The 15,413-nt window shown below is 40.5% G+C and overlaps 1 protein-coding gene across 12 annotated transcripts in view; it reads right to left on the bottom strand.

Moving 5' to 3' along the window:
* The window catches only part of MAST4 (microtubule associated serine/threonine kinase family member 4), a 467,048-nt gene that overhangs the window by 144,111 nt on the left and 307,524 nt on the right, over positions 1–15,413 (bottom strand). The gene's annotated exons all lie outside the window — the stretch shown is intronic.

The following is a 15,413-nucleotide window of genomic DNA, read 5'->3' as shown; positions in this document are numbered from 1 at the left end:
TCAACTATTGTTATGTACACATTCAAGACAATGCATGGATTTCAATAACAGTGAACATGGGCCACACCCTCCCTCCTGTCCCCCCACAAAAAAAAGTTTACATTTATCACAACCCCTTGAAAACAAACCGATTTAATTACAAATAGTGTTTTTAAATTCAGATAGGCAGATGTGGTTTTTATTCATCCAAACAAAAGCAAGAAATTAATTATTTGTTTTACAGCCAACTTATTTTCTTGATCTCATGGAAATAAATGCTGTTTATGCTCAGATAATCAAACAGGGGTGGGGGAGAGGCTCTATAAATTTTGATTAAAATAAATAAATACTTCAATATTCAGCACTTAATTTTATTATTTGCTTCAGCAGTTAGACATCCTATTTCTTCATTAATTTGTTGATTTTATTCACATGAATCTATAGTAGGCCTACTTTGAAATCTGCCTACCGTTAAGATAAAAACAATACGTTTTTTTAATTGCTAAGCAAATGCTTATAAATTAAAGGAAACAACATTTTTTATGTATCCCTGAGTTCTCTATAGCCTAATGGCCTCGGAAGATTTGGTAAAATTTTTAGTAGCCCCATTAAATAAGAACATATTTAGGTCATGTAATAATTAGCCATTTTCCTCCCAACAGGTATTGCCTTATTAGACCTCATCTGAAACATTATGAAGAAAAGAAAATCCATTAGTTTCAAGGAATTTTCTGTTAACTGGCTTTGAAATCAAATGCACTAGCCAAATCATAGAGATCAGCAACAGACCATTACATGTTAAAACATTTACATAATTAGCACCAGTTTCAACTTTCTAACCATCAAACTGAGCATGCCAGTACTTCATGGGAACAACAGATTCTACTTAAAATAATAATTATAATCTTTTGGGAACAATAGACCATGGTGATTTTCCTTAATTTCTAAACAATTATTTAGAGAAGACTACTCTTAACTAAAAGAAAGAGGGAAAAAGTTGATGTAGCTAACTAGCATCAGACCAATATTTCTGCACTTATCTGTCCGTAGCAGGGATACTTGAAGTGTGTAGTTTTGAAGCATCTCTGTTGGGAAGATCAATCTGGGAATTGCTCCGGTTTTACTGTAGTTCTGAGGTATGTTTATAATTAGTGGGATAGTGCCCAAAGAGTTTCAACTTGCTACAACTGAATTTGTACAGGCTCACTATTTGAGAATTGAAAACAGAACCACAAAATCAACCTTCCCTGATCATTAACACTGCCCTGAAAGGATTTCCCCCCTTACTTTTATTCAGATTGAAGAAGAAATATCCTACTACAGCAGATCTAAATAATACTAATGTATATTAATGTTAACTTAACTCAAGTCTAAATAGCAAGAAAAATAAATCTGTATTACTAGAACAACAGGTTGGCACATTAATACTTTGTGATAAGATTATTCTGTCTCCTTCAGAAAACACAAAGTGCTATGCCTGAGTAAATTTCTTATTTACCGTGGGTACATTTCAAGAAATTTAACTGCTTGTATAACATACTATGAAAAGGCTTGTATAATGGAGTAAACACAGCACAGGAGCCTGGACTCATTTTAATACATTAGTAGTTAAAACGGTTATTTTAATGTCTTAAATATCGTAACCAATGCCCTCAATGTAAGATTTTATTGGGAAAAAAAATCCATAGGATCTTGTTTAAAAGAAGAACCAAGAACTTACACTGTGATTGAGTAGCAAATTCATTGCTTTTATTGAATAGGGAAAAATACCAAGACCCATTGCTTTGACCTTATAACACCCTCTTTGCATTCCTCCACTGGCTCCCTCTTCTCTATCATATTAAACATAAGCTACTGGTCTTCACTTTCAAGGCTCTTTGCAACCTATCCCCATCCTATCGGTCAGCTCTCATTCACTATCAAGATGTCGACACCCACCTTCAATCAGCCCACAACACCAGCCTCCATTACCCACTTGCTAAACTTTCAATCAAGCACCTTTATGCTTTCTCCCATGCCATCCCTCACATTGGGGAGAAGCTCCCTATAAACATCTGCAAAGCAGTGTCATTATCCTCCTTCAAATCCCTCTTTAAAGTCACCTTTGCCATGATGTCTACAAAAAACTTGACAAAGGAAAGGTTGATGGTGTGTGTCAAGACCACTGCCTATCATGCCAACTTCTGGCACTCCCAGTCTGTTGTCTCTTGTCTTATACCTAGATTTTAAGCCTTCTGGGTAGGGACCATCATTTATTCTGTTTGTACAGCACCTAGCACGATGGGGTCCCAATCCACGACTTGGGCCCCTACATGCTATGGTAAGGAATTGCTTTCTTAAGAAATGAATACAAATAAGAATGGAGAAAAAAGTTGTATTCAACTTATTAAATAGTTTCACCTCATAAAAGCAGCATGACATCTTTTTGTTGAATGTACTCAAAGCTGTCTAATCTAAATCGTTGTGCAATATCTTCTGTTTCACTGATAATCTATTAACAAATAAACAGATTTGTTCTAAAGTCTAGTAACTAGCAAAACAATTTCTATGTAAAAACTGTGCATTAACTAAAACGAAGTGCTACCATACTGACAATACTTAATAGAGTCATATAGCTTGTTTGAAGAGAAGGAAGTTGTGGCTAAAGCGCATGTCTGACAGTCAGGAGATCCAGGTTTACATTCCCATCTCTGCCAAAGACTTACCTTGGGCAAGTTAATGAAACAGTCAAGCCCATAAAATGAAAGGCTCATCTACCCACCATAATTGTTCATAAAAAATTGATTTCCTGCAATGGAAGTTGCAACAGAAGAGCTTTATCAAACTTCCAGCTATCATGCTCCTGCTTTTTCCCCTCCCAGCTGATTCAGAGAAATATCTATGGGCAAAATCCTGAGATCTTGATTCAGTTCTCAGTCAGATAATGGGAGCAAGTACCAAGTAAAAACCTCAGGATCTGGCCACATGAATCCTAGCACACTGGCTGAAGGAAAGAAACTACGATAGTTCATCATGGAGCAACTGGGTATTGCCAGCATTTAGATTGTCTGGGAACCTGAAAATAAACAAATTGCTTGAGCAAAAAAAAATAAAAACGGCTCACCAAAATAAATCAGCCAGAATGAAGAAAACAAGACCCTCTCTCTCTGATTGTTAACACTGCATAAGTAAGAAATTCCCTCTTAACACAACACTTTACTGTGAATGGAAGGAAACATTTAGCAGGCTATGTTAGCACACTGTTCTTAAACATACATAGCAATGGGACCATTAGTTTAACAGATCACCATTTAAAAAAAAAAAAAACATATTCCTTGTCAGTGTGCTTGTGTAAGCTCAAATAGCATGCACCGGCCTACTTCTCACTCCCTTAACTGTAGCATAATTATTTTCTCTCTATGCCTGTCCAGTAGCTATTAACGTAATAAACATACAAAGGGTCTCTCTCTCTCTTTGTATGTGTAAGGTTTAACGTGAATATCTAAAAAGCTTAAGACTAAAGAAAACTCTCCTAATTACTATGAACACACCCACAGTAAACAGTAATTCTTTAGCTATTTTTTAATTGACACAGTACTGTGTAATATGACTAAAATAACTAAAATTGGAGCAATGGCAGATCCAACCTCTACATATAGCAATTACAGGGTATTTTTGGCTTTTCGTGATGTTGTTAATCTCATCCCTTTAATTATGCCCACTTTTCTTATGCCACCCACAGGACCATTTTTAAGATTCTTGTTCCACTAAAGATTTAGCATTTAGAGTGATGAGTTAATTAATTTCTTTTGTGTATGATACTACGTAGAGAAGTAAAGAGAAATAATGCAACAGGACCTATAAGAAAAGTTTAGTATTTTATGGTCTACTATTTGAATGTAAAAAGAAAAGGAGTACTTGTGGCACCTTAGAGACTAACAAATTTATTAGAGCATAAGCTTTCGTGAGCTACAGCTCACTTCATCGGATGCATTTGGTGGAAAAAACAGAGTAGAGATTTATATACACACACACAGAGAACATGAAACAATGGGTTTATCATACACACTGTAAGGAGAGTGATCACTTAAGATAAGCCATCACCAACAGCAGGGGGGGGAAGGAGGAAAACCTTTCATGGTGACAAGCAGGTAGGCTAATTCCAGCAGTTAACAAGAATATCAGAGGAACAGTGGGGGGTGGGGTGGGAGGGAGAAATACCATGGGGAAATAGTTTTACTTTGTGTAATGACTCATCCATTCCCAGTCTCTATTCAAGCCTAAGTTAATTGTATCCAGTTTGCAAATTAATTCCAATTCAGCAGTCTCTCGTTGGAGTCTGTTTTTGAAGCTTTTTTGTTGAAGTATAGCCACTCTTAGGTCTGTGATCGAGTGACCAGAGAGATTGAAGTGTTCTCCAACTGGTTTTTGAATGTTATAATTCTTGACGTCTGATTTGTGTCCATTCATTCTTTTACGTAGAGACTGTCCAGTTTGGCCAATGTACATGGCAGAGGGGCATTGCTGGCACATGATGGCATATATCACATTGGTAGATGCGCAGGTGAAGGAGCCTCTGATAGTGTGGCTGATGTGATTAGGCCCTATGATGGTATCCCCTGAATAGATATGTGGACAGAGTTGGCAACGGGCTTTGTTGCAAGGATAGGTTCCTGGGTTAGTGGTTCTGTTGTGTGGTGTGTGGTTGCTGGTGAGTATTTGCTTCAGATTGGGGGGCTGTCTGTAAGCAAGGACTGGTCTGTCTCCCAAGATCTGAGAGAGCGATGGCTCGTCCTTCAGGATAGGTTGTAGATCCTTGATGATGCGTTGGAGGGGTTTTAGTTGGGGGCTGAAGGTGATGGCTAGTGGCGTTCTGTTGTTTTCTTTGTTGGGCCTGTCCTGTAGTAGGTGACTTCTGGGTACTCTTCTGGCTCTGTCAATCTGTTTCTTCACTTCAGCAGGTGGGTACTGTAGTTGTAGGAATGCATGATAGAGATCTTGTAGGTGTTTGTCTCTGTCTGAGGGGTTGGAGCAAATGCGGTTATATCGTAGCGCTTGGCTGTAGACAATGGATCGAGTGGTATGATCTGGATGAAAGCTAGAGGCATGTAGGTAGGAATAGCGGTCAGTAGGTTTCCGATATAGGGTGGTGTTTATGTGACCATCGCTTATTAGCACCGTAGTGTCCAGGAAGTGGATCTCTTGTGTGGACTGGTCCAGGCTGAGGTTGATGGTGGGATGGAAATTGTTGAAATCATGGTGGAATTCCTCAAGAGCTTCTTTTCCATGGGTCCAGATGATGAAGATGTCATCAATGTAGCGCAAGTAAAGTAGGGGCATTAGGGAACGAGAGCTGAGGAAGCGTTGTTCTAAGTCAGCCATAAAAATGTTGGCATACTGTGGGGCCATGCGGGTACCCATCGCAGTGCCGCTGATTTGAAGGTATACATTGTCACCAAATGTGAAATAGTTATGGGTCAGGACAAAGTCACAAAGTTCTGCCACCAGGTTAGCCGTGACAGTATCGGGGATACTGTTCCTGACGGCTTGTAGTCCATCTTTGTGTGGAATATTGGTGTAGAGGGCTTCTACATCCATAGTGGCTAGGATGGTGTTTTTAGGAAGATCACCAATGGACTGTAGTTTCCTCAGGAAATCGGTGGTGTCTCGAAGATAGCTGGGAGTGCTGGTAACGAAGGGCCTGAGGAGGGAGTCTACATAGCCAGACAATCCTGCTGTCAGGGTGCCAATGCCTGAGATGATGGGGCGTCCAGGATTTCCAGGTTTATGGATCTTGGGTAGCAGATAGAATACCCCAGGTCCTGGCTCCAGGGGTGTGTCTGTGCGGATTTGTTCTTGTGCTTTTTCAGGGAGTTTCTTGAGCAAATGCTGTAGTTTCTTTTGGTAACTCTCAGTGGGATCAGAGGGTAATGGCTTATAGAAAGTGGTGTTGGAGAGCTGCCTAGTAGCCTCTTGTTCATACTCTGACCTATTCATGATGACGACAGCACCTCCTTTGTCAGCCTTTTTGATTATGATGTCAGAGTTGTTTTTGAGGCTGTGGATGGCACTGTGTTCTGCATGGCTGAGGTTATGGGGTAAGCGATGCTGCTTTTCCACAATTTCAGCTCGTGCACGTCGGCGGAAGCAGTCTATGTAGAAATCCAGGCTGCTGTTTCGACCTTCAGGAGGAGTCCACCTAGAATCCTTCTTTTTGTAGTGTTGGCAGGAAGGTCTCTGTGGGTTAATATGTTGGTCAGAGGTGTGTTGGAAATATTCCTTGAGTCTGAGACGTCGAAAATAGGATTCTAGGTCACCACAGAACTGTATCATGTTCGTGGGGGTGGAGGGGCAAAAGGAGAGGCCCCGAGATAGGACAGATTCTTCCGCTGGGCTAAGAGTATAGTTGGATAGATTAACAATATTGCTGGGTGGGTTACGGGAACCATTGTTGTGGCCCCTTGTGGCATATAGTAGTTTAGATAGCTTAGTGTCCTTTTTCTTTTGTAGAGAATCAAAGTGTGTTTTGTAAATGGCTTGTCTAGTTTTTGTAAAGTCCAGCCACGAGGAAGTTTGTGTGGAAGGTTGGTTCTTTATGAGAGTATCCAGTTTTGAGAGCTCATTCTTAATCTTTCCCTGTTTGCTGTAGAGGATGTTGATCAGGTGGTTCCGCAGTTTCCTTGAGAGTGTGTGGCACAAGCTGTCAGCATAGTCTGTGTGGTATGTAGATTGTAATGGATTTTTTACCTTCAGTCCTTTCGGTATGATGTCCATCTGTTTGCATTTGGAGAGGAAGATGATGTCTGTCTGTATCTGTGCGAGTTTTTTCATGAAGTTGACAGATTTCCACTCTATACGGCTAAATTCAGTGCCTTGCATAATCACAGGTTTCAGAGTAGCAGCCGTGTTAGTCTGTATTCTCAAAAAGAAAAGGAGTACTTGTGGCACCTTAGAGACTAACAAATTTATTAGAGCATAAGCTTTCGTGAGCTACAGCTCACTTCATCGGATGCATTTGGTGGAAAAAACAGAGTAGAGATTTATATACACACACACAGAGAACATGAAACAATGGGTTTATCATACACACTGTAAGGAGAGTGATCACTTAAGATAAGCCATCACCAACAGCAGGGGGGGGAAGGAGGAAAACCTTTCATGGTGACAAGCAGGTAGGCTAATTCCAGCAGTTAACAAGAATATCAGAGGAACAGTGGGGGGTGGGGTGGGAGGGAGAAATACCATGGGGAAATAGTTTTACTTTGTGTAATGACTCATCCATTCCCAGTCTCTATTCAAGCCTAAGTTAATTGTATCCAGTTTGCAAATTAATTCCAATTCAGCAGTCTCTCGTTGGAGTCTGTTTTTGAAGCTTTTTTGTTGAAGTATAGCCACTCTTAGGTCTGTGATCGAGTGACCAGAGAGATTGAAGTGTTCTCCAACTGGTTTTTGAATGTTATAATTCTTGACGTCTGATTTGTGTCCATTCATTCTTTTACGTAGAGACTGTCCAGTTTGGCCAATGTACATGGCAGAGGGGCATTGCTGGCACATGATGGCATATATCACATTGGTAGATGCGCAGGTGAAGGAGCCTCTGATAGTGTGGCTGATGTGATTAGGCCCTATGATGGTATCCCCTGAATAGATATGTGGACAGAGTTGGCAACGGGCTTTGTTGCAAGGATAGGTTCCTGGGTTAGTGGTTCTGTTGTGTGGTGTGTGGTTGCTGGTGAGTATTTGCTTCAGATTGGGGGGCTGTCTGTAAGCAAGGACTGGTCTGTCTCCCAAGATCTGAGAGAGCGATGGCTCGTCCTTCAGGATAGGTTGTAGATCCTTGATGATGCGTTGGAGGGGTTTTAGTTGGGGGCTGAAGGTGATGGCTAGTGGCGTTCTGTTGTTTTCTTTGTTGGGCCTGTCCTGTAGTAGGTGACTTCTGGGTACTCTTCTGGCTCTGTCAATCTGTTTCTTCACTTCAGCAGGTGGGTACTGTAGTTGTAGGAATGCATGATAGAGATCTTGTAGGTGTTTGTCTCTGTCTGAGGGGTTGGAGCAAATGCGGTTATATCGTAGCGCTTGGCTGTAGACAATGGATCGAGTGGTATGATCTGGATGAAAGCTAGAGGCATGTAGGTAGGAATAGCGGTCAGTAGGTTTCCGATATAGGGTGGTGTTTATGTGACCATCGCTTATTAGCACCGTAGTGTCCAGGAAGTGGATCTCTTGTGTGGACTGGTCCAGGCTGAGGTTGATGGTGGGATGGAAATTGTTGAAATCATGGTGGAATTCCTCAAGAGCTTCTTTTCCATGGGTCCAGATGATGAAGATGTCATCAATGTAGCGCAAGTAAAGTAGGGGCATTAGGGAACGAGAGCTGAGGAAGCGTTGTTCTAAGTCAGCCATAAAAATGTTGGCATACTGTGGGGCCATGCGGGTACCCATCGCAGTGCCGCTGATTTGAAGGTATACATTGTCACCAAATGTGAAATAGTTATGGGTCAGGACAAAGTCACAAAGTTCTGCCACCAGGTTAGCCGTGACAGTATCGGGGATACTGTTCCTGACGGCTTGTAGTCCATCTTTGTGTGGAATATTGGTGTAGAGGGCTTCTACATCCATAGTGGCTAGGATGGTGTTTTTAGGAAGATCACCAATGGACTGTAGTTTCCTCAGGAAATCGGTGGTGTCTCGAAGATAGCTGGGAGTGCTGGTAACGAAGGGCCTGAGGAGGGAGTCTACATAGCCAGACAATCCTGCTGTCAGGGTGCCAATGCCTGAGATGATGGGGCGTCCAGGATTTCCAGGTTTATGGATCTTGGGTAGCAGATAGAATACCCCAGGTCCTGGCTCCAGGGGTGTGTCTGTGCGGATTTGTTCTTGTGCTTTTTCAGGGAGTTTCTTGAGCAAATGCTGTAGTTTCTTTTGGTAACTCTCAGTGGGATCAGAGGGTAATGGCTTGTAGAAAGTGGTGTTGGAGAGCTGCCTAGTAGCTGGACTACAAGCCGTCAGGAACAGTATCCCCGATACTGTCACGGCTAACCTGGTGGCAGAACTTTGTGACTTTGTCCTGACCCATAACTATTTCACATTTGGTGACAATGTATACCTTCAAATCAGCGGCACTGCGATGGGTACCCGCATGGCCCCACAGTATGCCAACATTTTTATGGCTGACTTAGAACAACGCTTCCTCAGCTCTCGTTCCCTAATGCCCCTACTTTACTTGCGCTACATTGATGACATCTTCATCATCTGGACCCATGGAAAAGAAGCTCTTGAGGAATTCCACCATGATTTCAACAATTTCCATCCCACCATCAACCTCAGCCTGGACCAGTCCACACAAGAGATCCACTTCCTGGACACTACGGTGCTAATAAGCGATGGTCACATAAACACCACCCTATATCGGAAACCTACTGACCGCTATTCCTACCTACATGCCTCTAGCTTTCATCCAGATCATACCACTCGATCCATTGTCTACAGCCAAGCGCTACGATATAACCGCATTTGCTCCAACCCCTCAGACAGAGACAAACACCTACAAGATCTCTATCATGCATTCCTACAACTACAGTACCCACCTGCTGAAGTGAAGAAACAGATTGACAGAGCCAGAAGAGTACCCAGAAGTCACCTACTACAGGACAGGCCCAACAAAGAAAACAACAGAACGCCACTAGCCATCACCTTCAGCCCCCAACTAAAACCCCTCCAACGCATCATCAAGGATCTACAACCTATCCTGAAGGACGAGCCATCGCTCTCTCAGATCTTGGGAGACAGACCAGTCCTTGCTTACAGACAGCCCCCCAATCTGAAGCAAATACTCACCAGCAACCACACACCACACAACAGAACCACTAACCCAGGAACCTATCCTTGCAACAAAGCCCGTTGCCAACTCTGTCCACATATCTATTCAGGGGATACCATCATAGGGCCTAATCACATCAGCCACACTATCAGAGGCTCCTTCACCTGCGCATCTACCAATGTGATATATGCCATCATGTGCCAGCAATGCCCCTCTGCCATGTACATTGGCCAAACTGGACAGTCTCTACGTAAAAGAATGAATGGACACAAATCAGACGTCAAGAATTATAACATTCAAAAACCAGTTGGAGAACACTTCAATCTCTCTGGTCACTCGATCACAGACCTAAGAGTGGCTATACTTCAACAAAAAAGCTTCAAAAACAGACTCCAACGAGAGACTGCTGAATTGGAATTAATTTGCAAACTGGATACAATTAACTTAGGCTTGAATAGAGACTGGGAATGGATGAGTCATTACACAAAGTAAAACTATTTCCCCATGGTATTTCTCCCTCCCACCCCACCCCCCACTGTTCCTCTGATATTCTTGTTAACTGCTGGAATTAGCCTACCTGCTTGTCACCATGAAAGGTTTTCCTCCTTCCCCCCCCTGCTGTTGGTGATGGCTTATCTTAAGTGATCACTCTCCTTACAGTGTGTATGATAAACCCATTGTTTCATGTTCTCTGTGTGTGTGTATATAAATCTCTACTCTGTTTTTTCCACCAAATGCATCCGATGAAGTGAGCTGTAGCTCACGAAAGCTTATGCTCTAATAAATTTGTTAGTCTCTAAGGTGCCACAAGTACTCCTTTTCTTTTTGAGAATACAGACTAACACGGCTGCTACTCTGAAATATTTGAATGTAGATAGCCTCTGTCAAATCAAGTAGTTCAAACCCTGATTATCATCCATTTTAAAACAAATTTGGAAAAGAATTTCTCTCAATTTTAAATGCTTATTTCAGGATATTTTCTTCTCCTTAAGAATCTACTCTTTCAGCCCCAAAAGGTATCTCACACAAATCAGTAAAGAAAAAAATTATAATCAATCTTCTAAAATACTATTCTAAACAATGAAGTAAAATTTTTAAAGGAACTCCTATCAAAGGGGTTCTTACTAACAAAGTGGAATCTATCTAAACTCCTGACCTCCTCGGCTTTTTAGTCTATTCTATGAATACAATATATAATAATTCAACATCATAGAATCATAGAATTGGAAGGGACTTTGAGAGGTCATGTAGTCCAGTCCCCTGCACTCAAGGCAGGACTAAGTATTATCTAGATCATCCCTGACAGGTGTTTGTCCAACCTGCACTTAAAAATCCCCACTGATGGAGATTCCACAACCTTCCTAAGAAATTTATTTCAGTGCTTAACCACTCTGACAGTTAGGAAGTTTTTCCTAATGTCCAACCTAAACCATACAGTTGAACCCACTCAAACTGACAACTCACGAGTTCAAAAGGTTTGTTCAGTATCCACCAGGGAACATATTATTTCCAATCCCAGTAAAATCTCAGACCTGGGTGACAGCTACGTACACTTTTCTGAACCCAATTACTGCAAATTAAAAACAATTATTAATTAAAAAAAGAACTAGCATCTCCTGAAATCAGTTTATATTAATAAAACATAATTGATCACCTGATGGCATATTCTACCCCGTATTAGTAAAGTCTCTTCAATATCACACTGCTCTGTTCATACAGAAAAAATAAAACCACTATGTAATATTAATCAATGTTCATCCAAAATAGGGCAATGGATTATTAGGTGATTATTTATAACCCTGTGTTTTAGTATAAAAGGGTCCTGACACAACAGAAGAGAGTTTGCAATAAACTGTTCCAATGTGACTCCAATGAGATGGATGGGGAAAAAAAAAGGGCAGGCTTAAAAAAGTTATATAACTTTATAAATGAATGTGAGACCACGAGAGAGAAATGTGTACTTTAATTCACTCATCTCTACTTCTGTCTAAATAACAAACATCCTAAATGTACTAAATATCAGCAATATTTGTGTTTAAATAAAGACCCAAATATTTTGGCAAAACAAAATTAAGTGGGGCAGTCAGTGCACTCTACCCTAATAACTCTATGAAGATCTAGACTGGAATCCATTGCAGGCACATACCACCTCTTAGTTCATTCTATAAAGGGCCAAGCACATCTATGATGCTAAATACAAATATTAAAATGGTGACATGTGAAGTCTGTTTCTAACGCCGTAAAAGTGATGTTTTGTTATCCATGTTTAGTGACTCTCAATGGCTTGTACATCATAGCTGTTCAGTTTACAAGTAGAGGGTTTTGTAACTGCCAGCCCAGAAAACCCACCATGAATTGTGAAAGGCATACTGGGGTATTTCTTGCTCATGCTTCATTACCAGCAATAAAGCTGCTGCAATTGGAATTCAGTTAACAAGTCTGTTGATGATGCATGAGTCACAATAAAATCCAACCCATTCTCCCTTAGATGTCATGATTCTACAGGGATAAAAGGAGTAAATAACAGTAAACACTTATTTTAGTCACTCAAGTCAGCAGAAAGACAGATCATCTTTTGGATAAGAAATTTTTACTCAATTCATGTCCGCACTTTGAGCAGCTATGCTGAACATTGCAATCCCCCATGCTCCCTGAAGAGGGAGATGGACTATCCCTGCCTGTGTGCGTCTCTGAGGCTTAGGAAAGGAAAAGAAATTCCTAGGCTAAGTGACTTCGTAGGAAAAAAAAATATCCTTAGAGTGTTTTAGAGAAGAATCCCCAAGAACTCTGAGGACCAGGAGAAGAGGAATGGGTTCTGGGCCTCTTCTGATCTCCAACCAGACAGGAGGATGGCAAAGAGAATGAACCGTTCCACCCTTCCCACACGCACCCAAACTACGCAGATAGCATGGAGTGGAAGTGACAGAAGAGACAAGAGATCATCAAGATAGCCCCAACCAAACACCAAAACTGATACCCCCATTTCTGAAAGACGCCCCAAATTCAAACGTGGGTGAATGCCAATTTGAGACAACCTTGAATTTCCCTTAATAAAAGTTTCCATGAAGAATCAATGTTTGCCTGTACTTCAGTTAGAAGGTGTTTCTTTGACAACTCTAACATCTAAATAAATCAGGTCACTTTCAATTGCCATGGGTAGACCTGTGTCAAATTCACTGTTATTGGTCCCCACACTTTCAGTTAACCACAGCCATCAGATTCATTTCACAAGCCCTTCAAGTTTGATTGTATTCTTGGGTTTCTCCAAAACTTCCATCATTCACTATAAAACTGGAAAATTTCATCATCCGGTCCTTCAACCAAGACCCAGTTTTCCCTGGGCAGGTCCAAAGCCCCAATTTTACCCAGAGCTGTCTTCTAAGAGAGGGGGTAGCCCAGTGGCCTTCACCTCATTCCCCTCTCCTCTCCTCAGATACTATCGGAATAGCCTGCTCCTTCGATCATGAGCCTATGAATGAGAGGCCAAGTAGTATAGGGCCTCTGCCCCCAGATCCAACCATTAACTTCTGTGTATCAAATCCCCTTTCTGCAGCAGAACTGGGAGATGTTCCTCCATCCCAGCTATTGCCTCCTTTCTGGTCCTTGCTTCACTCTGGATTATATAACCTATGACAGGAAGATACTGGGTATACTTGTGCAGGGGAAGGGAGCAGGTCTGCCTTATTGGAACACTTAAAACACTGTATGGAACAGAAGGCTGACTGATCAGTTCTCGGAGGTGCCACAAACTGACAGAATTAGTTGGAATGGAGGTGGGGGAGACCTTATATATTTTGCTTTGGGTTTTTAACAGAAAGTTTTACATGGTTCTACAGTGTATGTAAATACATAGAGGCAGACTGTGTACCTTGCAATACACAGAGTATTTTATTATTCGGTTAGCAATTAAAGTTTGGGGATATTCTTAAAGTATTGCTTTAGAAGTTCTATATATACATTTTGAAAGATCTAGAATAATGTAAATTTAGTGACAAAACAAAGAGTACAATAAGAATTTAGAATTAAGGGCTGGCTCACAGATGTATTATAACTGTGCTCTCATTTGGCAGAAAGTCTAACAGGTTCCTCCTTGACCTGCTTCACAGCAGTACACTTCATAAAAGATATTTTTAGGTCTGCATGAAAGTGCAAGACCTACTTGAGTTAGTAGAGTGAGGAAGAACTGAACAAGCTCAGGCTTTTTTTTTTTTTTTTTTTTTTTTTTTTAAAGGAGGCATATTTGTATCAGGAAAGTGCAAACGTGCTACCTGTGCATTCAGTTGGTCATATTTATTAGTTAAAATAATTTTTAAAAGAGGAATAAGAAAACATTTTAATAAGTAATTTAGCACGTAATGCGCCAGACACAAATATAAAAAGAGAGAGAGAGAGAGAGAACAAGTGTGCAATGACAAGGAAACAGAAAAGAACTATTAAATCATCTGGCCTATCTCAAATTTCTGTGATAAAAGGTCTGTATTGTTCTTTTGTAAAATGTCAGTGTATGAATACTTAAAGCTTATGAACAGATCTGCTAAGCCTGTTTCCTGCTTTCTCGGTGTTACTCTTACAGATAGCAAGACAGAGGGAGCAATATCTAAAGAAGATTTAAACACACAGACAGTGGTGAAAATATGTAAAGAAAATATTTTAAAATATTTCACTGATAAAAACTAACCACATTTAAAACAGCAGCAATGATGTAACTCAAAGTGACAAGACTGCGAGTTGAAAAGAGATAGTTATAAACCTATATAAACAATTCTGACTCAGTGTGACAGAGACACATCAGGTTTCAGAGCACCAGCCCTGTTAGTCTGTATTCGCAAAAAAGAAAAGGAGTACTTGTGGCACCTTAGAGACTAACAAATTTATGCATCCGATGAAGTGAGCTGTAGCTCACGAAAGCTTATGCTCAAATAAATTTGTTAGTCTCTAAGGTGCCACAAGTACTCCTTTTCTTTTTGAGAGAGACACATCAGACTTTATAGCAGTAGGTACCCCTCTAACACATCCCAAAGTCTCAGCATAGCTTCAGATTGCCTGTTTTTTGTTGATATATGGCACAATCTTTAACTTTACTTAAAATTTGCTTTTTTCTAGTCAACTTTTACTCTTGTCAAAAATGAAAAGGCCATTACTGTATTACTAAATGTCAGCTAACCAGTAATAAAAAATGACACCATGACAAAAACCTGTCCCTTAAAGAGTACAGTATGAAATAAGCTATCTTGGACTATCTATATAGAGTACATGTACTCCAGATAAAGGTCAAATATTTGATGGACAGCTGAAATAGTGTTAAAAAGAAAGAAACTGAAGTAAAAGAATACGCTGGAGAGGGAAAGTAATAAATACTATTCAACAAAAGAAAAACGACACCACAGACTCAAAGGTACAGAACTTTACTTTAAGGTAAGTAAACCTAAGCAGCTGCAAGTACTAAATAACCTACAGTTTTGTAAAAGTGGACAACGATGAAACCAGGAAGTACTTGAAAGTATTTTAAATTAGCGAGATTTACCTATACTCTACGTAAGTTCAACAACTTTGTTTGGTAAACACCGTATTTAAGTTTTTTACAGCGTGGAGAGAAAGTAGAGACAAAACCTTCAGAACAAAGATTACAGGTAAC

Source organism: Dermochelys coriacea, chromosome 5, assembly GCF_009764565.3.
Source record: "Dermochelys coriacea isolate rDerCor1 chromosome 5, rDerCor1.pri.v4, whole genome shotgun sequence".
Taxonomy (NCBI): domain Eukaryota; kingdom Metazoa; phylum Chordata; order Testudines; family Dermochelyidae; genus Dermochelys; species Dermochelys coriacea.
The sequence above is the reverse complement of the archived record's forward strand: the minus strand, read 5'-3'. Positions and strand labels throughout refer to the sequence as shown.